We start from the raw sequence: 23,700 nt of genomic DNA, 5'->3' as shown, positions 1-23,700 counted from the left end.
TACTATGACATGAGTATCTCTGTGAACACATCTAGAGCCCATATCCTGGCTTCTGAACATCATTCTCCAGTAAAAGGAACCAGCGCTCCTTGTAGAAATGGCTGATTCCAGGGCTGGAGCAGGGAAATTACAAGATGAGCCTAGAACATCTGTTGTCTTCAAAAGACAATTACGAAGAATACAAGGAATAATGGGAGCCCTCAACAGGATACAGAAGCCAATGTAAAGCCCTCCTTTTGGCCAAATCAAGGACTATTTGAGCCTCCAATAAATAATCATAGTAATGGATTGCAACCCATTGAATAAAATAGGAAACTGGGCATCTATAGACACAAATAAGCATATGAATCAATGGAATCTTTAGTGGGAAATGGAATATTTACATGGTTCCCAAGTATCTCTCAAAAAAAAGCCTCACTGAGTATAAAGGCAAAAGGAGTGAAAAACCTTGACAGAAGCCACCTCAATCAAAGGATCAAAGTGAGCATTATCAGTAAAAGAACAAAACCAAAACAAGCCCTCCCTGTTGGGATGCAGTCCATCATATATCATGTAGATCTATATAGATCAGATCTATCATATATCATTTAGATCTATATCTACTGAAAGTCATAGTTCACACGAATACCTCCAATCTAAATTTAACAGCAAAAGGTTCATTTCAGTTTCTCACTTTTCCCATTTGTAACTCCCTTCTTTGACAGTAAGGACTTGACTCCTGTTACCCTTGATATGTTGATTTATTTGACCAATCATCCTGCACGATCAATTCCTCCAGAGCCACTAACACCTCTTCCCCATGTGGCTGACCTCACCCCACTTGGACCCTGAATCCCTTCCTGACCACTATGGTTCCTACTCTCCTTCCCTCCAGCATGTCTCCTGCGTTGGTAGCAGGTTTTTTACCTCTAGCACCACCTATTCTGTTGTGGTTGCTTAGTCCTATTCTGTGGTAACAGGTAAATATCGGTGACTTCCCAGGAATGTATATCTGATATTATACGAACTGCTCTACTTGGCAATTAGTCTGTAGGTCACGGGTGGTAGATAGGTTACCATGAAGGGCCTTGAACAGCACTTTCCAAAACCAGGATTCTAACTAGGGGCCCAGGTTGAACATCAGGAAACTTGGGGATCCAGGGATGGAAGGAAGAAGTGGAGGAACATCCCGCCAACAAGAAGGTGCTGTAGCTGGGGCTTAGGCAAGGAGGTAAGATGCACCTTTTCTTTATAAGGACAGAGACTTCCCCAGTGGTCCAGTGGTTAAGACTGTGTACTTGCACTGCAGGGGGCCATGGGCTCCATCCCTAGTCAGGGAACTAAGATCCCGCATCCTGCGAGGTGAGCTAAAAAAAACAAAACATTTAAAAAAAACAAAACATTAAAAAAAAAAAGCTTATAAAGACAAGTACAGAACAGTATTGAGTGTTAGATGGCCAAGTTGGAAATGAGATACGATGTGAAAAGAATCTCAGGGGATTAGAGATGGGCAAGGCTTGTAGCTGTTGTTCAGAGGGCGTGAGGTAGTTCTTGATCCTTGAGTAGGAACATGGGTGGAAGTGGGCTGGCCACAGCCACCGAAAGTCTCCATAGACCACACCCAGGGGTTTGAATGGGCAGCGGTTGTTGCAGAGGAAGGTGACTTGAACCAAGAGAAACACTTGTTTGCTCCTCTCTGACCGGCCCTAGTAGTTCAAACCTCTTTGTCCTTCCAGGGGCCAGACCACTCCTGAACTTTCCCAACAAATTATCCAGCAGCCCCTGTTGCCAGGCCACAGGGTAAACTTGAGCCCAAAAGAGAAGGGGGAAAGCCTTTTTCCAATTCTCCTTATTTTATTCTACTTACATCAGGCCCTACCAGCATTCACTTGGGGTGTTAAGTTGGATTAAGGAAGAATGGAGTGAGGATGTTTTGCTTTTTTGACTCTTCAAATAAAGTGTTATTTTTTGAAGATTGTGGACTCACAATGCTTGCTTAAGAAATGTTTGCTGCCTGCTGAAATCTTTTAAAAATCTAACACAATTTCTGATTCTGTTCACCAGATTGGCTAAGGTTTCCATCTTTTTCCTGCCTCTACCCCATCACTTCATGGCAAATGGATGGGGAAACAATGGAAACAGTGAGAGACTTTATTTTGCTGGGCTCCAAAATCACTGCAGATGGTGACTGCAGCCATGAAATTCAAAGATTCTTACTCCTCAGAAGAAAAGCTATGACCAAACTAGACAGCATATTAAAAAGTGGAGACATTACTTTACCAACAAAGGTCCGTCTAGTCACAGCTTTGGTTTTTCCAGTAGTCATGTATGGATGTGAGAGTTGGACTATAAAGAAAGCTGATGCCAAAGAAGTGACGCTTTTGAACTGTGGTGTTGGGAAAGACTCTTGAGAGTCCCTCGGACTGCAAGAAGATCCAACTAGTTCATCCTAAAGGAAATGAGTCCTGAATATTCATTAGAAGGACTGATGCTGAAGCTGAAGCTCCAGTAGTTTGGCCACCTGATGGGAAGAACTGACTCATTGGAAACGACTCTGATGCTGGGAAAGACTGAAGGCAGGAGGAGAAGGGGACAGCAGAGGATGAGATGCTTGGATGGCATCACCGACTTGATGGGCATGAGTTTGAGTAGGCTCCAGGAGTTGGTGATGGACAGGGAAATCTGGTGTGCTGAAGTCCATGGAGTCGCAAAGAGTTGGACATGATTGAGTGACTGAACTGAACCCCATGCTGGGCCCTATAAGCTGATGTTTTCCTTTTAGAGGCACAGTTCTTGCAGACCTTCTTTTAAAATATTTATTTATTTATTTATTTGGCTCCATAAGTTCTTAGTTACAGCACATGGGATCTTGTTCCCTGACCAGGGTTTGAACCTGGGCCCCCTGCATTGGAAGCACAGAGTCTTAGCCACTGAACCACCAGGGAAGTCCCTAGACCTCCTTTTTTTAGATAGTGGGAATAAACATCCCCCATGTTCCTATTTGCAATAATGAATCCAGGTTCTGTGAATTTAGAGGAAAAATATTCACTAAATACAGAGAGGATCTGTAAAGCTTGTATGTGTGTATGTGGTGGGTAAAGGAATCCTGTCTTCTTTCCCAAACCAGAGCACTGATCCTGTGTGTGTGTGGTGTGTGTGTGTGTGTGTGTGTGTGTGTGTGTAAATATCTGAACTACACTTTCACAGAAACCTTCTCTCAGCTCCCCTGCAGGCCTCCCTGAGTCACAGCCCTGCCTTCCCAGAGAAGTGCCCCAATTTGCCTTATAAGGCAAAACTGAGGTTTCTAATTTCTCTCCTGAAGGTTGCAGGGAGTAGAAACACCAGGTGCCGAGAGGCGTGGTCCAGGGTCGTGTTTCCACGATGACTCAGTCTTCTTGGAAAACAGGTCCCAGCGAGGGTGTTCTTCTTCAGCAGCCTCTGGGCGATGAGTGATGACGGGCTGTCCATGCTGCCAGACGCTTATCCCAACACGATCGCCTTTGCTGCCCGTTGCCTGGGGTCCACAGACTATATGCCCTTGTCCTTGGAGGTGCTTGGAGAAGTCTTTGTGGACGCCACAGTAGGAACAGAGAAGTCCCATGGGCGGAGCTCCAGCAGGTGCAAGGGGGCTGTGGTCAAGCAGAGCCTGGTGGATCAGGGCGGGCATGCAGGGCTGGAAGTTCCGGTGAAGGAGTAAGGGGCATAGCGAGAGGCACCCTGGCCTGTGTGCAGAGTCAGATGGCAGGGAGCCCGGGGGCAAAAAAGAAATGGCGCTCCAGGGAGGCAGATGTCCAGGGTCAGGGAGACCTGCAAGGCCAGGTTTGGACCAGACCCTCAGGACGTGAGGCAGGATCCTGGAGCGGGAAGAACTGGGGAGCTGAGCTCGGAGTCCAATCAGCTGCTCAGGTATAAGAGCATTATTGGACCTGGATGTGAACTAAAGCCCCGATCATGAGGAAGGTGACAAGGGTTCAGTCAACAGAAGCCTGAGTCATCAGAACCTTGAAGCCACTGGCTTGAGGCTGTTGGAATTAGCATGGCCTAGAGCACAAGTGATTCCAAAGCCTGGGCGGTTAGTGTGGCTGTGGCATGGGCTGATCTCCGGGAAAATCAAAAAGTCCATGCCTGCCTATCCCGCATCTGTCTCCTGTTGCATCTTCCTTACTTGAGTCACACCAGGTAATCAGAGAGCGATGATCACCTGAAGAATGATGTCTCAGCTTCCCATGCCCTGGGCGCCTTGTACATCGACCCACCCAAATATTCCCAGAAGGTCCCGCCTGCTTCATAAGCCCCACCAACTTCCTATTCAGCCCCAGTCAGCCTGTCCTTGAAACAGTAACCTTGTTTGTCCCAGCTTTCCCATCTCTGACAGATAAAAATTATTACCTTGGTAAAGCGGAGGACTTGGAGGGGAAACCTGAGAGGCTTGCTCCTTGGAAAAAAAGTTATGACCAACCTAGACAGCATATTAAAAAGCAGAGACATTACTTTACCAACAAAGGTCTGTCTAGTCAAAGCTATGGTTTTTCCAGTAGTCATGTATGGATGTGAGAGTTGGACTATAAAGAAAGCTGAGCGCCAAAGAATTGATGCTTTTGAACTGTGGTGTTGGAGAAGACTCTTGAGAGTCCCTTTGGACTGCAAGGAGATCCAACCAGTCCATCCTAAAGGAGATCAGTCCTGAATATTCATTGGAAGGACTGATGTTGAAGCTGAAACTCCAATCCTTTGGCCACCTGATGTGAAGAACTAACTCACTGGAAAAGACCCTGATGCTGGGAAAGATTGAAGGCAGGAGGAGAAGGGAACGACAGAGAATGAGATGGTTGGATGGCATCACCGACTCAATGGATATGAGTTTGAGTAAGCTCCAGGAGTTGGTGATGGACAGGCAAGCCTGGCGCGCTGCAGTCCACAGGGTAGCAAAGAGTCAGACACGACTGGGTGATTGAACTGAACTGAACTGAATAAGAAGTGAGATGAAGATGACGATTTGGGGAAGAGAGAAAAGGTAGACATGAGATAGGTCACAGAGGGAAAATGCACAGGTTTAGGGACCATCTAAATTAGTGAAAGGAGAGAGAGACATGTAGAAGTGACACCAAGATTTTGAACATAGGCATGATGGTCCGGCATACATTCTCCTGCCGTTGCTTTTAGTTTCCACTACTTTTATATTCAGTTAGTGTGGAGAAGTCTGAAACATGCAGGGGCATGAATGGAAAGATCTGAACTTGGCCTGGAGAGTTGCGGGCACTGTATCTCCCAGAAAGGCAGCTGCATGTCCTAGAAAAGTCATTTAACCTCTTTGGGCTTCACTTTTTTCCTCTATAAAAGATAATCTTCTTTTTAAAAAAAATTAATTTATTTATTTTAATTGGAGGCTAATTGCTTTACAATATTGTAGTGGTTTTTGCCATACACTGACATGAATCAGCCATGGGTTTACATGTGTTCCCCATCCTGAACCACCCTCCCACCTCCCTCCCCATCGCATCCCTCTGGGTCATCCCATTGCATCAGCCCTGAGCACTTGTCTCATGCATCGAACTTGGACTGGCGTTCTGTTTTGTTTTTTTTTAAAAAAAGATAATCTTCTTCATCTGTTCCAAGGGAAATAATGTGAATGAAATATTTGTAAACAATGCAGAATAAGTGTAAGGTATCATGTGCAGATAATTGCAAGCTCACTTTGCCACATTCAGTCTCAACCTTTTACTGGGTCTCATGAGGGGAACCGAGCTTCACCTCCTTTGCTACTACCGCCACGTTGTGGCTGCCTTGTGAATTGCATGCCACAACTGGGGACGATAAGCAAAAAGCAAGTTTTGTTGTTCAGTCGCCAAGTCATGTCCAACTCTTTGTGACCCTTTGGACTGCACCATGCCTGGCTTCCCTGTCCCTTACCATCTCCCAGACTTTGCTCAAGTTCATGTGCATTGAATCGGTGATGCCATCCAACCATCTCATCCTCTGTTGTCCTCTTCTCCATCTGCCTTCAATCTTTCACAGCATCAGGGTCTTTTCCAATGAGTCAGCTGTTTGCATCAGGTGGTCAAGGTACTGGAGCTTTAGTTTCAGCATCAGCCCTTCCAAAGAGTATTCAGGGTTGATTTCCTTTAAGATTGACTGGTTTGATCCCCTTGATTTCCAAGAGATTCTCAAGAGTCTTCTCCAGCACCACAGTTTATTCGCAAATAAAAAAGTATTTAAGTCTTTCCAAGTTAGTTAATAAATTTAATGCATTGTCAATCAAAAGCTCTTAAAAAGTTGATTCTAAATTGCAATGGAAGACTGAATGGGCAGAAATAGTCAAGAAAAATTTGAGAAATAAGAATAAAGATAAGGAGAAAAATAGGTTAGAAAGCTATAGTTATACAAACAGGGGTATTGTCACAGAGTAAGCAGATAGCTCAGTGAAGCACAATGCAAAATCCAGAAGCATCTCTGCACACACAGGAATTTAGCATACAATAAAGATACTATTCAAATTAAGGGGAAATTACTCAATAAATGTGATTAAAACAATTGACTGTCCATTCAGATCTAAATAATATATTCATAAAATTTAATCCTAAATGAACTGTAGATCTAAATTTATAAAATTCAATTATATAATATTAAAGGAAAATATTTGGGAAGTAACAAAGTCTCTTAAACAAAGTTTTTAAAACCCACAAAACAAAGCTGTGGCCTAAGTGATTGACAAATTTGATGACATCAACATTTCTAAAATTATGTTCATTAAAAGTGTAAACAAAGTTAAGTAAGTGAAAGTAGGAGAAACAAATTTTGCAACAAGTGAATAGTATATAAACTCCTATAAATTAATTTTGAATGACTCAGTTGTAAAGGAGCCAAGTATAAAAATAAGCAAGTCACAGAAGTAAAGCAAATGGTCAATAAACTTATGAAAAGATGTAAGTATTCATTTACTAATCTAAGAAATGCAACATAAAACAGTTAGTATGCCATTTTTCACTAATTTGACTGGCAAAAACTGAGAACATTTTTTTATAACTGTTAGAAATATTATGGGAAGAGCATACTCATTTTCTGTTGGTGAATAGTGTAACTCAATAAACCACATTATATCTATATTGTTAATAAATGGAAAAGGCTAAAAGAAATCTCAGTGCCTGACATGGTCCAATCTTTGGATATGCTGAATGAAAAATCAAATTGAAATGAAATAAGATGCTATTAATGTGAACCATTAAAAACACGCCAAATTTTCTATAGAAGCCTGTGGGGATGTGTTTATGAACGAGGAGGTAGGCACAGACAAAGTTCCCATCAGATGTTCAACAAACAGAATATGGTGGTCATCTTTGGTGAGGAGATGGGAATTGACGTATTGGCCAAAAGGGATACGAGCCCTAACTTTCATGTTTTACAAGGATGCATTATTCATGTGGAGACTTATTCAAAGAAGAAACTGGTTAAAGTGACAGATGGTATTTTTCAAAGATGGCTGCAACAACATGTCCAATCCCTCCTGCTTTTGGCAATGTGACCTTGCCACACACCTCCCAGTTGATCAGCTTTCAAATATCAGAGCTGGCATCCAAAGCCAGATAGTCTAGATGACATCCGAATGAAGCCTGTGAGCACTCTCCAACACTGCTCTGACTAACTCTGACAACACTCCCATAAGGTAATACTGCTGACATCCCCATTTTACAGAAGAGGAAGCTGAGGTTCACACAGGAATTACAAATAATGAGAACTAGTTTTAAAACAAAGAAAGAAAATCTTATGGGAAAAAATTGAGTCATCTCATCTATAATCAAAGAAATAAAACAAAAACAAGATTTGATGTCATACTTAAACCATTAAAACTTTTAAAAAAGAATGTTTATTTCCATAAAATTTGAATATACATACATTATGGGTGAAAGTGCAAATGAACACAGTACTTTGGAAAGCAATTCACATATCATGAATCATAATGTGTTGCAAACATTTTGATTTCGATCTACTTCTTGGAGCTTATCTTATAGGAATAATACAAAAGATGAAAAATGTTTTCACACTAAGACACTCATTCCAACATTATGTAGACAATTAGAAAAAACAAACTTTTGGTATTTTGTATTTGTATATCCTCTGCTTTCCCTTGCTTTTTTTTAAAGCATCTTTAAACAATTAATTGAAATATTTCATTATAAAAAAATTAGGACACCACATTTATTTATGGAAATTATGTTAATAAATTCCCGTGGGAAAATACCAGGAGAGGTTATGCAAGAATAATCATAGCCTTGTCAAATTTATTTTCAAGATGCTTAGTAATGTTCTCATCTTGTTCAAAGATCTGTTTTATTTATCTATTACAGTGCATGTTAAGTTGCTTCAGTCGTTTCAACTCTTTTCAACCCTATGGACTGTAGTTCATTAAGCTCCTCTGTACATGGGATTCTCCAGGCAAGAATACTGGAGTGGGTTGTCATTTTCTTCTCCAGGGGATCTTCCCAACCCAAGGATTGGACTTGTGTCTCCTGCATTGCAGGCAGATTCTTTCACTGCTGAGCCACCAGGGAAGCTCCATTTATTACAGTAGGACCTTGCTATTTATCCATTCTATAGATAAAAGCTTACATCTGCTAACCCCAACTTCCCAGTCTATTGTCTATGTCCATGTAGGACAAAACTGTTACAACGCTATCTGTCTACCAAGCTCTTTTTCTAAATCATAGTTTTTGCCATAAAGATGCTGGGCCAGGAGATCCCACCCTACAGTTTGTCACAGTTTTTTCCTGTATGGATTCTTCCTGCCCACGGGTATGGTGCTGCAGATAGTAAAGCACCAAGCCATCTAGAAGCTCATGGGCAGCACCCTGTGCCTACAGTGTGGAATCAGGTCTGGAATGTCCACAGTCTCAGACACACATGCCTGGCATTCTTCACCATCCAGGCCTGTCTGCTGGCAGTTGAGGTCCTTGACAGTTGGTTCATCCACAGTGGGGTTTAAAGCCAAAATCTGCAATTGCATTATTCCATTATCTAGATTGAGGATTAACACCTCTACTGATTTGATGGAGAAAATGGCTCCAAAATCCTCCTTGACAACCTCTCTCTTTATCAGGAAACCACTCGGATCTCACCCACTTAGCAATTCACGCTAAGTGCCTGTATGAACTGAAATTAGGTAGCTCTCAATCTGCCTGCTCTGTCCAGCCCCAGGAGACAAAGCAGCAATAACTCAAGCTTGGCTCCTCACCCCCACCTGGAATGAGTCTGGAATGAAGCTCATAAAACCCAGACCCCTTTTCAGAATCCTTACTACCAGAAGACAACAAGTCTCCACATCTGCTCTTACTGGTCTCCAATTCACTGTCCACAGAGAGCTAGAAAAGGTTTTTCAAAGACCTCTGGTAGCTTCCCGTCACAGACAATAGAAAAACTGCCTAGGCCCAGCCTCCAGCCAGCCCAACCTGGCCCTCCCACCTTACCCCCTAAACACTGGCACTTCTCCCAGCCTCTGCTGGGGACATACTCTTCTCACTCCCCCATAATGACCCACGCATCCTGGTTGACCTGGCACTTTCCTTTTAATGCTTCAGAAACCTCTCAGTCCCCAGCAAATCCAAACCATAGACCAGGCTGCTTCCCCATCCAACCCCAGGTACCTAACTGGCCACGCCCAGGCTTCCAGAAGGTCTTAGGCCCAAAGTCACTTTTCAGAGAGGCCTGACTCTCCCCCTACATCTAAATTGGGTCCTCACTGCTACTCCATCTCATGACAGTCTTTCTGGTTGAGGACACCCATGATAATTATTTACTGCTTCATTCACAATCATTTATTGAGGACTTGGTGCTAATGTTTTATGGGCTGGGGATAAAGTAGTAAACAAAGCCGACAGGAGGCCCTAACTTCAAAGAGCTTACATCCTAGGGGAAGAAATGATGTGGTTTTAATAAACAAACTACACAGAGTAATCAGTGTGGTATAGAAAAAGAAAGCAAGAGGGGACAGAGAATATCCAGGATGGAGACTGTCTCAAACAGGGAAGGCCTGTCCAGGGAAGGCTTGAGGGAGGTTACATCTTGATCTCAAAAGATGAGGAAGCAAAATTTGGGCTCCTGGGGTAAGTGTTCCAGACAGATGGCAAAAGTCCTGAGCAAAGAACAGTGAAGAAGCCAGAGTGGCCAGAGCTGAAAGGCAAGAGGAGCAAGAATTGGAGGTGAAGACAGACAGGTAACAGAGGTCTGACCCTGTGGGACTTAGTAGGTCCCTATAACACATGTTGCTTTTGCACTGAGTGAGCTAGAAAGATACAGCTGGCTTTTGATGAGGGAATAACATGCTCTGCCTTAAGATTTCACAGGGCGGGGCTCTGCCAAACCCCTGGTGGAGACTTTCAAAAGATGCCTGGGGTGGATTTTTTTTTTTCATGGTTAAATATTTATTTTCAAATGATTACAATCATTAGGAAGAGAAATAATGCCTTGTGGCATTTGTTGTTTAGTCGCTAAGTCATGTCTGACTCTTTGTGATCCTATGGACTGTAGCCAGCCAGGCTCCTCTGTCCATGGGATTTTCCAGGAAAGAATACTGGAGTGGGTTGCCATTCCCTTCTCCAGTGGATCTTTTGATGCAGGGATTGAACCTGTGTCTCCTGCTTAGCAGATGGATTCTTTACCACCAAGCCACCGGGAAGCCTGTGGCATTTTTAACAAGGGTAGTTGTAGCAGTGTTGATACCTTAATCTGGTGTACACTTTGAAGATAGATTGAAAAGGTTTTCACTCAATTGGATATGGTGGGGAAGGAAAGAAGAGTCAAGTGACTCCAGTGACTTTCACCTTAGTGAATGATGGATGGTGGTTCCATTCTCTGGGATGGAGACTGTGGCAGCAGGTTAGTGGAGGTGGAACCATTGAAGATCAGTTCCGAACATGTCGACTTTTAGGTGATTAGACATCAAGTAGAGAATTACACATATGGGTCTGAGGGTCGAGAGAGAGTTGGGCTAAGCATATACACCTAGGAGTCTTGGAGAAGAGATATTTAAAGCCATAATAAACTTGGTAAAATCACTAAGTGAGCCAAATATAGGCAGAAAAGAGGAAATGCCCAAGTACTAAGGTCTAGGACAGTTCACAGCCTTACTAGGCTGTCAGCTCTATGAAGTCAGAGACTATGTCTAACTTTTTTCATTTCTATCTGCTTGGTACTATGACAGTGTGTGACATATTGCAGATATTCAATATATTTGTAAAATTGTGATATAAAATACAATGGAATATTATTCAGTCATGGAGTGCTGATAACAATATGCTAAGTGAAAGCATTCAGACACAAAAGGACAGATATTATATGATTCCATCCATGTGAAATATGAAGAATAGGTAAATCTATAGAGACAGAAAGCAAATTTGTGGTGCTATAGGCTGAGGGAAGGAAAGATAGGGAATAACTAAATGGGTAGGGACTTCCTTTTAAGGTGATGTTTTAGAACTATATAGAAGTGGAGGTTGTACAACTTTGTGAATGTTTAAAATGTTGATGAATTGTCCACTGTGAAATGGTTAATTTCATGTTAGTGAATTTTACCTTCACGGAAAAATATTAGCTCTTATTGCAAAACAAGTTATCCCAAACATAAAGACAATAAATATTTATTACTTTACACAGCTTTTTAGGGTCAGAATCTGGGAGGGCTTAGCTGGATAGTTGTAGCTCAGAGTCTCTCATGAGGTATCCATCAAGATGTTGGTGGGGGCCACAGTCACCTGAAGGCTTGACTAGGGCAGGAGGCTCCACCTCCAATATGGCTCCGTCACAAGATGGCTCAGCTTGGAATGGGAAGCCTCAGCTTCTTGCCACATAGACCTCCCCATGAGGCTGATTGAGTGTCCTTACAACACCGCAGTGAGCTCCCCCACAGAGTAAGTGATCCATGAGAGTATAAGACAGAAGACACAGTGTCTTGTATGGACTAGCCTAGGAAATACCATACCATCAATTCTACACTATCCATTGGTTGCACAGGTTAGTGTGGAAGGGACCTTTACAGAGGCATGAGTATCAGGAAGTAAGGATCACCTGGGGCCAGCTGGAAGGTTGGTTACCACACTTCCTTTGCCCTTACTTAAGGAGTAGTAATGAATTACATCACCTGCTCAACATGAACTTGACCACCAAAAGCAGAGAACAAAAGGCAGCCTTGGGAAAACATGGGAAATATCACATGTGAATAGCATACATGTGGGGTACTATACAAATTATGCCTGAGTCTCTACAAAGTGCCTCAGGCATCTGTGTTATGCTGGAAACTACATTGCAACTATTTTCTTTGAAAATATCCTTTGAAGGAGGACTCTCCTAAGTAACTGGATTATTGATCCTTGGTAATGAGACACCTTGTCAGGAACTAGGGATGAGTGGGTGATCCCTGCCCCTGGCTCCACAGTTTCCTTTCATGGGTTATTACATGTCAGCACACTGCTTCCCTGTACCTCCTAGGCTGTCCTACTGCCCAAGTCCAGACAATATCCCTCCATTCTCAGAAACGGCAGCTTTGACAACTTTATGGCTCTCAGAGTCCAGAGACAGTCCAACAGAATACAGGCTTGGCCGTGTCATCTCTTGAGTCAAATCTTCCAAGATCCTGCCCAATCAGATTACTGATAGGAGCATTCCTGAAAGTTAGCCAGATCAATAACATTTTACCAAAATCTTAACTTGGATGGAACACTCTTTGGACACACTCATGGAAGCAAGCGATCCAAATGTTGGTCATTTGTCATTCAGAGAGAAAAAATGGTCAGGCCACTTGAGGCTTTTGCTTGAATAAAGAATTCAGTAACAGGAGCATTCAGCTAATTCGGTCTTAACACTGCATTTTAACCGCTGCTATTCTCTTTTTCAACTTACTGCTTATGATAGATCATAAAAAACAAGCAGGACATATGTAAGGGTATACACTTCTACAGGCAGTGCCAACAAATTAATTTCTCTTAGCCATTCCGCCCCAAAATAAAATAAATATATTTCTGAAAGGGCTCAACCCACTGGGGATTGATGAAAAACAAGTAGATATCAGTGGAATTGGTTACCACTGCTTATTGACACCTGAGGTGGGTTTCCTGCAGACATTCAAGACGTCAGCCAAAATTCCAAACACTTATCTATTGGAAGACGGAGGGCAGCCAGTGAGAGTGCAGAACAGAAGATCTGGGACTAAAACTCTGGTTTTCAGACTTCAGATTTGGTGCTTTTTCCAATACTCTGTATTGTCTTCTGAGGAATTTAAGATAAAAAGGCAAAATGAGGTATACAATAACAATACAAGAGAGTGTTATAGAGAATAAAGAGGTAGGAATCCTTTGACTAGAGTTGATTTTATATTCCTCCAACAGTGCCTTTTTGAGTAAATGCACATGACAATTGTGTAAGGTTTCAGTTACACTATGTGTATCATGAGAGCATACATCCTGATGGGTTCCCCATAATGTATCTCTCTCTCTTAACATGCTCCTGAGTAGGAGGATCAAGACATTTAGAAGCCATCTGCAAACAGTGAGGGTTTTAACAGATAATTCTCCAAAGAAGACATACAGATGGCTAACAAACACATGAAATGATGCTCAACATCACTCATTATCAGAGAAATGCAAATCAAAACCACAATGAGGTACCATCTCATGCCAGTCAGAATGGCTGCTCTCAAAAAATCTACAAACAATAAATGCTGGAGAGGGTGTGGAGAAAAGGGAACCCTCTTACACTGTTGGTGGGAATGCAAACTAGTACAGCCACCATGGAGAACAGTCTAGAGATTCCTTAAAAAACTGGAAATAGAACTGTCATATGACCCAGCAATCCCACTGCTGGGCATACACACTGAGGAAACCAGAATTGAGAGAGACATATGTACCCCAATGTTCATCGCAGCACCGTCTACAATAGCTAGGACATGGAATCAACCTAGATGTCCATCGGCAGATGAATGGATAAGAAAGCTATGGTACATCCGGGGGGATGGGATGGGGAGGGAAGACGGAGGGGGGTTCAGGATGGGGAGCACATGTGGACCCATGGCTGATTCGTGTCAATGTATGGCAAAAACCACTACAATATTGTAAAGTAATTAGCCCCCAACTAAAATAAATACATTTATTTAAAAAAAAAAAAAAAGGACGCTGTGGTACATATACACAATGGAATATTACTCAGCTATAAAAAAGAACACATTTGAGTCAGTTCTAATGAGGTGGATGAAGCTGAGCCTATTATACAGAGTGAAGTAAGTCAGAAAGAAAAACACCAATACAGTATATTAATGCATATATATGGAATTTAGAAAGATGGTAATGACGACCCTATATGTGAGACAGCAAAAAAGACACAGATATAAATAACAGACTTTTGGACTCTGTGGGAGAAGGCAAGGGTGGGATCATTTGAGAGAATAGCATTGAAACCTGTACATTACCATACGTGAAATAGATGACCAGTCCAAGTTTGATGCATGAAATAGGGCACTCAAAGCTGGTGCACTGGGACAACCCAGAGGGATGGAATGGAGGGAGGTGGGAGGGGGTTCAGGACAGGGGGACACATGTCTACCTGGAGCTGATCCATGTCAATGTATAACAAAAACCACCACAATACTGTAAAGTAATTAGCCTCCAATTATAAATAATCATAAATAATTGCCTCCAATTAAAAAATAAATTAATTTTTTTAAAGTTCAAAAGGAAAGAAAATGCATACAAACAAACAAAGACATTTAGAAGCCAAAGGAAGGAAAATGCCACATCTTCAGAGAGGTTGTCTTCCTCTCCCCCACACCCATAAGAAGAACAGTGGTAAGAGAGGTTCAGCATAAAAAGAGGAAGGCAAAATTTCTAGAAGTCCATTTCCACCCATCGCCTGGAGGAGCAGCATCTTGGAGCATAAGCTGGGTGGTCTGAAGCTGATGGGGTCTAGTTTCTTTGACTCAGGAGCCACGGTGAGGCCTGGAGGAGAAGTCATAGGCTAAAGTTATTGGCTCCAGGCTGCCTCTCCAGGGACAGCTGGCCTTCCGGTTTTTTTTTCTAGAGGTTTGAGATACTTGAAGGAATATCTTTCAGGAACGGGTGACTTTGGCCCAGAAATCTGCAGGAAAATGAGCCATCAGTCGTCTGGTATAGGCTCTTGGTTAAGGATAAAGGGAATCCCCAGCTGGGGTGATGCAGAGCCAAATGGAAGCACACAGGTCCCAGGTCTGTCAGAAGTTTGCAGGGACCCAAGACTGCTCTCACTTCCTGTCAAACACCTACTGGGTGGAGATTCTAGGGGGTTAGTTAAGTGTGGCATCCAGATGGCTTCATTGTAGCTGGGTCTGAGGGCAGGGGGATGGAGGCAAGGCTTTCCACCTCAAAAAACCAGAAAGCCAAACAGAAGGACTTTTAATTCCCTGCATCCTTCCAGCTCATTTTAAGTAGCCAGTGAGTCCTTGTTTCCACGTCCCTTGCTTTCTGTCCTCCTGATTTCTGAGCAAAGAAGTCCTTAGCCTCCCTGCCCCCTCCTTAACCAGATGCCCCAGCACATGGTTTCATGATGCTGTCCGGGGTATAGAGGAGAGGCCAAGATGTGAGCTTATTTACTGATGGCCTGTGGTCTCAATGGCAACCAAGAACCTCTAGCCCCACCCCCACAGTCCAGTCTCAGTTTCCAGATCTGTGAAATGGGTAAACTACACTATCTCCACCTCCCCCTAAATGGTTTTACCACCTAAACTCGTCCTTCCTTACTAGTGTCCCCCTCCTAACTTTTCTCCCAAGTGAACTGAACTAAGAGATGAGAAAATAAATTACAGAAGAAAAGATAAACATGTATTTTCTATGGGAGGAGGATCTTTGAGGCAGAGATTCTTAAACTTTTTAAATAGAACTCCTTTGAAATTTTTGATGAAGGGCATGACACTTCTCCCTGGGAGGAACAAACTATGTATGCATTCACAAATAAAGTTTTACTTTCAATTTCAGGAAGACTTAGAACCATCTCATCATGGGCCCAGGTGAGACTCTTTGCTTTCAGAAAAACTCTACTGTAAAAACTAACTTTGTAAAAGAGGACACTTGTGTGCTAAGTTGTTTCAGTCATATCTGACTCTTTGCAACGCTATGGATCATTGCCCTCCAGTCTCCTCTGTCCATGGGATTCCCCAGGCAACATAATGGAGTGGGTTGCCCTGCCCTCCTCCAGGGGAACTTCCCAAGCCAGGGATCGAACCCGCATCTCTTATGTCTCCTGCATTGGCAGGCAGATTCTTTACCACTAGTGCCACCTGGGAAGCCCCTGTAAAGGATGATGTCAGCTGCCTACTAAGGCAGGACACAGTGGATCCTGGTTGCCAATTTACCTGGAATGAACTCAGGAAGAACTGAGAGCAATCAAGCAATTGCAGGTCAGGAAGACACAGAGATGAGAATAGCAGCTCAGAGCTGAGACAAGATGCAGCAAAATAATGTCTGCTAGAAGGTTGTAGCTGTTCAGGGAAGGCAGGCTCAGAAGTGCCTGCTGTGGAAAAAATATTTGGGTCTGGGATCCAGGGAAGACAAAAGAAGGGGCAGAGATAACATTCAGGGCAATGGATCCGTGAAGGGAAGAGACACAGCTGCAGAACAGTTCTGGGACAGGGAGTGTCCTAAAGTCCAGATCCAGATCCTGAGTAGGCAGGCATCCAGAAGGTAAAGAGGCTAAAGGAGAAAATTCAAGGGAAGGGAGAGAGGAGGGTGGGGTGAAATTTGAAAACAACCATAGAAAACATATAAATATAATCATAATTGAATCTACTAATGTGAAACAAGTGGCGCATGGCTGAAGCAGTCCAAATGCACTGAGTATCAGACTCTGGAGAGAAAAAAACTAATTAAAAACAACCAAACAGGGCTTCCCTGGTGATCCAGTGGTTAAGAATCCACCTGCCAAGGCAGGCGACACAGGTTTGATCCCTGGTCTGGGAAGATTCCGCATGCCTTGGGGCAACTAAGCCCATGCATCACAACTACTGAAGCCCATGTGTGCAGAGCCCGCAAACCCCAACAAGAGAAGCCACCACAATGGGAAGCCTGCATACCACAACTAGAGAGTAGACCCTGCTCAAAGGAACCAGGGGGAGCCGGCACACAGCAACAAAGACCTAGTGCAACCAAAAAATAGTTATTAACAAATAAGCTTTCTTTTGAAAAAAATATTTATGTTAAAAAAAATGAAACAAGAGTATCAGAAAGAGAATTGGTTTGTGGGCCAAAATGATGTTATTGATTTTTATTTTTCATTTGCTGAGGGATTAGGGAAGAAATACAAGTACACAGAGTGTGGGCAAAGCTCTGTTGTTGTCCAGTCACCAAGTTTTGTCCAACTCTTTGTGACCCCATGGACTGCAGTATGCCAGGCTTCCCTGTCCTTCACTATCTCCCAGAGTTTGCTCAAACTCGTGTCCATTGAGTCAGTGATGCCATCCAACCCTCTCATCCTCTGTCACTCCCTTCTCCTCCTGCTCTCAATCTTTCCCAGCATCAGGGTCTTTTCCAATGAGTCAATTGGTCGCATTAGGTGGCCAAAGTACTGGAGCTTCAGATTCAGCATCAGTCCTTCCAATGAATATTCAAGGTTGATTTCCTTTAGGATTGACTGGTTTGATCTTGCAGTCCGAGGTACTCTCAAAAGTCTTCTCCAGCATCACAGTTTGAAAGCATCAATTCTTTGGTGCTCGACCTTCTTTATGATCCAACTCTCACATCCATACCTGACTACTGGAAAAAACATAGCTTTGACTGTACGGACTTTTGTTAGCAAAGTGATGTCTCTGCTTTTTAGTCCAGTCTAGGTTTGTCATAGCTTTCCTTCCAAGGAGCAAGCATCTTTTAATTTCATGGCTGCAGTGACCTTCCACAGAGATTTTGGAGCCCAGGAAAATAAACTCTGTTACTGTTTCCATTTTTTCCCCTTCTATTTGCTATGAAGTGATGGGACCAGATGTCATGATCTTAATTTTCTGCATGTTGAGTTTTAAGCCAGCTATTCACTCTCTTCTTTCACCCTCAAGAGGCTCTTTAGTTCTTCTTTTCTTTCTGCCATTAAAGTGATATCATCTGCATATCTGAGGTTGTTTATATTTCTCCTGGCAATCTTGATTCCAGCCTGTGATTCACACAGCACAGCATTTCACATGATGTATTCTGCACAAAAGTTAAATAAACAGGGTGACAATATACAGCTTTGTCTTACTCCTTTCCCAATTTTGAACCAGTCCTTTGTTCCATGTAAGGTTCTAACTGTTGCTTCTTGACCTCCATACAGGTTTCTCAGGAGACAGATAAGGTGGGCTGGTATTCTCATCTCTTGAAGAATTTTCCACAGTTTGTTGTGATCTACATGATCAAAGGCTTTAGCATAGTCAACAAAGCAAGAAGTAGATGCTTTTCTAGAATCCTTTTTCTTCTTCTATGATCAAATGGATGTTGGCAATTTGATCTCTGTTCCCACTGCCTTTTCTAAATCCAACTTGTACATCTGAAAGTTCTTAGTTCATGTACTGCTGAAGCCTAGCTTGAAGGATTTTAAGCATAACTTTACTAGCATGTGAAATGAACACCAACTATACAGTAGTTTGAACAATTCTTTGGCATTGCCTTTCTTTGGGATTGAAATGAAAACTGACCTTTTCCAGTCCTGTAGTCACTGCTGAGTTTTCCAAATTTGCTGACATATTGAGTGCAACACCTTAACAACATGCATCTTTTAGGATTTTAAATAGCTCAGCTGGAATTTGATCACCCACACTAGCTTTGTTTGTAGTAATGCTTCCTAAGACCCACTTGACTTCAGATTCCATGATGTCAGCTCTGTGCAAGTGGCCACACCATTGTGGTTATCTGGGTCATTAAGACCTTTTTTGTATAGTTCTTCTGTGTATTCTTGCCACCTCTTCTTAATCTCTTTTGCTTCTGTTAGGTCCTCACCATTTCTGTCCTTTATCATGCCCATCCTTGCATGAGATATTCCCTTGATATCACCAATTTTCTTGAAGAGATCTCTAGTATTTCCCATTCTATTGTTTTCCTCTACTTCTTTTCACAATTCATTGAAGAAAGTTTTCTTATCTCTCCTTGCGATTTTCCGGAACTCTGCATTCAGTTGGGTATGTTTTCCCCTTTCTTCCTTGCTTTTTGCTTCTGTTCTTTCCTCAGCTATGTGTAAAGCCTCCTCAGACAATCACTTTGCCTTCTTGAATTTCTTTTTCTTTGGGATGGTTTTGGTTACTGCCTCCTGTATAATGTTATGAACCTCCGTCCACAGTTCTTTGGGCACTCTGTCTACCAGATATAATTCCTTGAATCTATTCATCACCTCCACTGTATAATCATAAGGGATTTGATTTAGGTCATATCTAAATGACTTAGTCATTTTCCTTAGCTTTACAATTAAAAAAATGATTCCCCAGTTGTGATGCCTGCTGAGTTCTACAAAGCTGAGAAGATTAATTAAATATCAGCACCATGACAGGGATGAATACAGAAGCCTGCGTTCAAGGCAGGAACTAGAAACTGTAAAATAAGGATGAGGAAGTTTCTTGTTTGCAGCATGTGATAAGTCCATTACAGAAGAAATCAAAGAGTGATTAGCAAACACCAAGCAGAACAAGGGATCCAGTCAAGGAGCTTGGCTCCTGCCAGAGGTTCCAGGATGCAAGATAAAAGGTAAACACCTTTGCAGATGCCTGGCTTTCCTTTTCCTTTTTCTTCACCCCCTACCCTCAAATCCAGGGGCAGAAATATTAATGATGTCTTGGCTAACCTTATAATTGCCCTATAATTGGCATCTATAAAAAGGCTCATTTTTTCTTGTTGAATCCACTATGCTCTTCAAAGTTTAATTGCCTTCCTCATTCACATTATTATTAAATAGTTGATTTCATAATTTGCCTTTAAATTTAACAATCATTTACTATGTACTCACTACATGTTGACCACTGCTAAGTATTCCAGGAGATATAGAGATGAATAATATACCAAGAGTGGCACCCATTCACTCATCTTCTTAATGTATATATTTTTGTGTACCTTCCCTGGGTCAGGTACTGCTCTCAATATTTTATATCAGAGCTGCAGCAGAAAGTAAAGGAGCCTCTAATCTTATGAAGTTTATGGTCTAGTGACATGAATGTGTCATTTAATGACCAGATCAAACAACTATACAGGTAAACATAGCACAGCGAAGAGTATAAATAGCAAAGTAAGGTCCAAGCATGGAATTATGAGATTGTGAAGAAGTGATCACATGTGGCTAGGAGTGATGGAAGGGTGGGGAGTGGGGCACTGTTTCAATTGGCCTTAAAGAATGGGTAAGAGGAAGAGGTCAGGTAAGGAGTCTCCTGGTATAGACCAAGGATTGGAGTCCAGAAAGCATGGGCTCCATATGGGGAACTGTGGAGAGCCACCTTTGGTTGCCATCTTGGCATAGGCTGAAAGAAGTGGAAGACAGGACTGCAAAGATTGGGGGGGGGGAGCAAACCATGGAAATCCTCAGGTGACTTTGGAAAAGTGAAGTAGCAAGACTACAAAAGATGTGGAATGGATTGGAAGATAGAAGAGAGAATATGGCGTGAAAATTCCTAAACTTTCTTTTGGCCAAAGTTCATTCCTTAATGAGACTTCATTGTTTGGATATATTGATTTTTCCTTTGTGCACATGGCTTTTGGACTTTGCAGAAATAAGTACAGGTTTCATTATGCAACTATACAGTTATTTGTTAACAGTCTTATATATCAGTATTTTTAATGGCTGAATAATACTCATATAGACATGTGATATCTATATGTATATATAATATATATATGTATATGTATATATATACATAGCTGTTATTGTTTTGTTGTTAAGTCATATCTGACTCTTTGCAACCCCATGGAATGTAGCCTGCCAGACACCTCTGTCTACGGGATTTGCCAGGCAAGAATACTACAGTGGGTTGTCATTTCCTTCTCCAGGAGATCTTCCTGACCAAGGAATTGAACCTGTGTCTCCTGCATTGGCAGGGAAACTCTTTACTGCTAAGCCACCAGTGAAGCCATATATATATATGGCTTTTAATCACATTTTTATATTCATTCATTGAATGACAAACCTAGACAGTGTATTAAAAAGCAGAGACATCACTTTGCCAACAAAGGTCCATACAGTCAAAGCTATTTTTAAATAAATATTAAAAAAAACTAAGATCATGCCATCCAGCCCCATTACTTCATGGCAAATAGAAGCGGAAAAGGTGGAAGTAGTCACAGATTTCCTCTTCTTGGGCTCTAAAATCACTGCGGATGGTGACTGCGGCCATGAAATCAAAAGATGATTGCTTCTTAGCTGGAAAGCTATGACAAACCTAGACAGTGTGTTGAAAAGCAGAGACATTACTCTGCCAACAAAGGTCTGTATAGTCAAGGCTATTGTCTTCCCAGTGTGAGAGCTGGACTGTAAAGAAGGCAGAGGACCAAAGAATTGATGCCTTTGAACTGTGGTGCTGCAGAAGACTCCTGAGAGTCCCTTGGACAGCAAGGAGATCAAACCAGTCAATCTTAAGGGAAATCAACACTGAATACTTTTTGGAAGGACTGATGCTGAAGCTGAAGCTCCAGTATTTTGGTCACCTGATGCAAACAGCCGACTCATTGGAAAAGTCCCTGATGCTGGGAAAGATTGAGGGCAGAAGGAGAAGAGGGCATCAGAGGATGAGATGGCTGGATGGCATCATCAATGCAGTGGACACGAACTTGGGTAAACTTCAGGAGATGGTGTGCTGCAGTCTATGGGGTCGCAAAGAGTTGAACGTGACTGGGCGACTGAACAACAACAATCCTAAAAGGTATGAGGCGATATCTCATTGTGGTTTTCATTTGCATTTCCCTGTGATTTGCGACGTTAAGCACATTTTCATATACCTATTGGCCATGTAAATGTCTTCCTTGGAAAAATGTCTCTTCAGTTTCTTTGTCCATTTTTTTTAACTGGATCATTTCCCTTTTGCTATTGAGTTGTATAAGTTCTTCAGATATATTGAATAATAATAACTCCTATTCAGATATATACTTTGCAAATATTTTCTCCCATTCTATAGGTTGCCTTTTTAATTTATTGATTGTTTCCTTTGCAGTGCAGAAGATCTTTAGTTTGTCTATTTTAGCTTTTCTTTGCCTGTGTTTTTGGTGTGGTATACAAGAAATCATTGCCAAAACCAATATCAAGGATCTTTTCTCCTATGTTCTCTTCTAGAAGTTTTACACTTTCAGGTCTTAACATTTAACTCTTTGGTCCCAAATAGCCAAAGAAATTCTGAGGAAGAATAATCAAGCTGGAGACATACAACTCTCTGATTTCAAACTATATTACACAGCTTGAGTAATCAAAATAGTATGGTACTAACTGATGCTGGGGAAGATTGAGGACAGGAGGAGAAGGGGACGACAGAGGATGAGATGGTTGGATGGCATCACCAACTCAATGGACAAGGGTTTGGGTGGACTCCGGGAGTTGGTGATGGACAAGGAGGCCTGGCATGCTGTGGTTCATGGGGTCACAAAGAGTCGGACACGTCTGAGCGACTGAACTGAACTGAGCTGAACATAAAAACAGGAACATAGATCAGTGGAACAGAACAGTGAGTCCAGACATAACCAATGCATGTTCAGTCAACAAATTTTTGACAAAGGCACCAAGAACATACAATGGATAAAAGATAATCTAGTCAATGAACTGTTTTGGGAAAAATGGATATCCACATGCCTCAAAATGAAAGTCATTCTTTTATTGCATTTTACTTATTCAACCAGTAACTATTGAGCATGTGCTCTGTGCATGGTGTTTTTAAACTACTGACAGTGATAGAGATTATATTATCTGAGCCCTGAGTGACCTAACAGCCCCCAAGGCCCACTTAATTCATGCTCCCGTTGAAAACTCACAATAAGTACTGTAAGAACTGAGCTGTCTGTCTTCCACTTTGATCATTCCAGTGCTCAACCTCATCCATATACTTCATCTTTACCTCTGAAGAAATACGTTCATATGATTATGACCTTTTGGAATTTGGTCCAGGTAGCTGGGTCACAACCAGTCAAGGGCTTGATAAAAAATAAGAAAATGTTTGGAAAAGCGTGAGTCATAGAAAGATGTTCCCTATGTCTCAGGAGATCCAGGGCTGCTCAAATGGTCCTTCATGGAAAAAGGCACCCTGAAACAAAAGCTGGGAGGAGAAAGACAAATCATAGAGTGGAAGCAAAATATCAGAATGTCAGGAAGTCACCCAGAGGTAGATCTTTGAAGAGGTTAAATGAGGTCAGCTTGGTGGGTGGGCAGAATGCATTACAGGACCAACCATGTGATTTGGGGTTTGGATGAAGAACTAGACCAGTCTGCTCTCCAATCTAATCTTGTGGTTACAATTCAGCTCTTTTGGTTTCATAAGGTTTTTCTCAACCACCTCCACTATTAGTAAAGAACTTCTCTGGAATTGAGAAATAGAAATGGTAAACACTGATTTTGTATCAGGACCATTTGGTGAGATCTACAATTTGCAATCCTTCCTTAACTGTTAATGTCATAGGCGTGCCAGCCCACAAAGCCTTGTTCATTTGTCATATTTGCTTTATGTAACCAGTGGAGGTATTTGGGTAAAAGGACAATATTTAGAAGTAGTTAAAGAAAAGTGATAACACTGATTACATA

At 42.1% G+C, this 23,700-nt stretch overlaps 1 non-coding gene across 1 annotated transcript; it reads right to left on the bottom strand.

Moving 5' to 3' along the window:
• Window positions 1-2,851: 2,851 nt before the first annotated feature.
• Window positions 2,852-2,924, bottom strand: TRNAG-UCC (transfer RNA glycine (anticodon UCC)). The gene has a single exon. It is a non-coding gene; the product is annotated as a tRNA-Gly (tRNA).
• Window positions 2,925-23,700: the final 20,776 nt, after the last annotated feature.

Source organism: Giraffa tippelskirchi, chromosome 4 (assembly GCF_054371585.1).
Source record: "Giraffa tippelskirchi isolate mGirTip1 chromosome 4, T2T-mGirTip1v1.2.pri, whole genome shotgun sequence".
NCBI lineage: Eukaryota > Metazoa > Chordata > Mammalia > Artiodactyla > Giraffidae > Giraffa > Giraffa tippelskirchi.
This window is presented reverse-complemented; position numbering and strand designations above follow the sequence as displayed.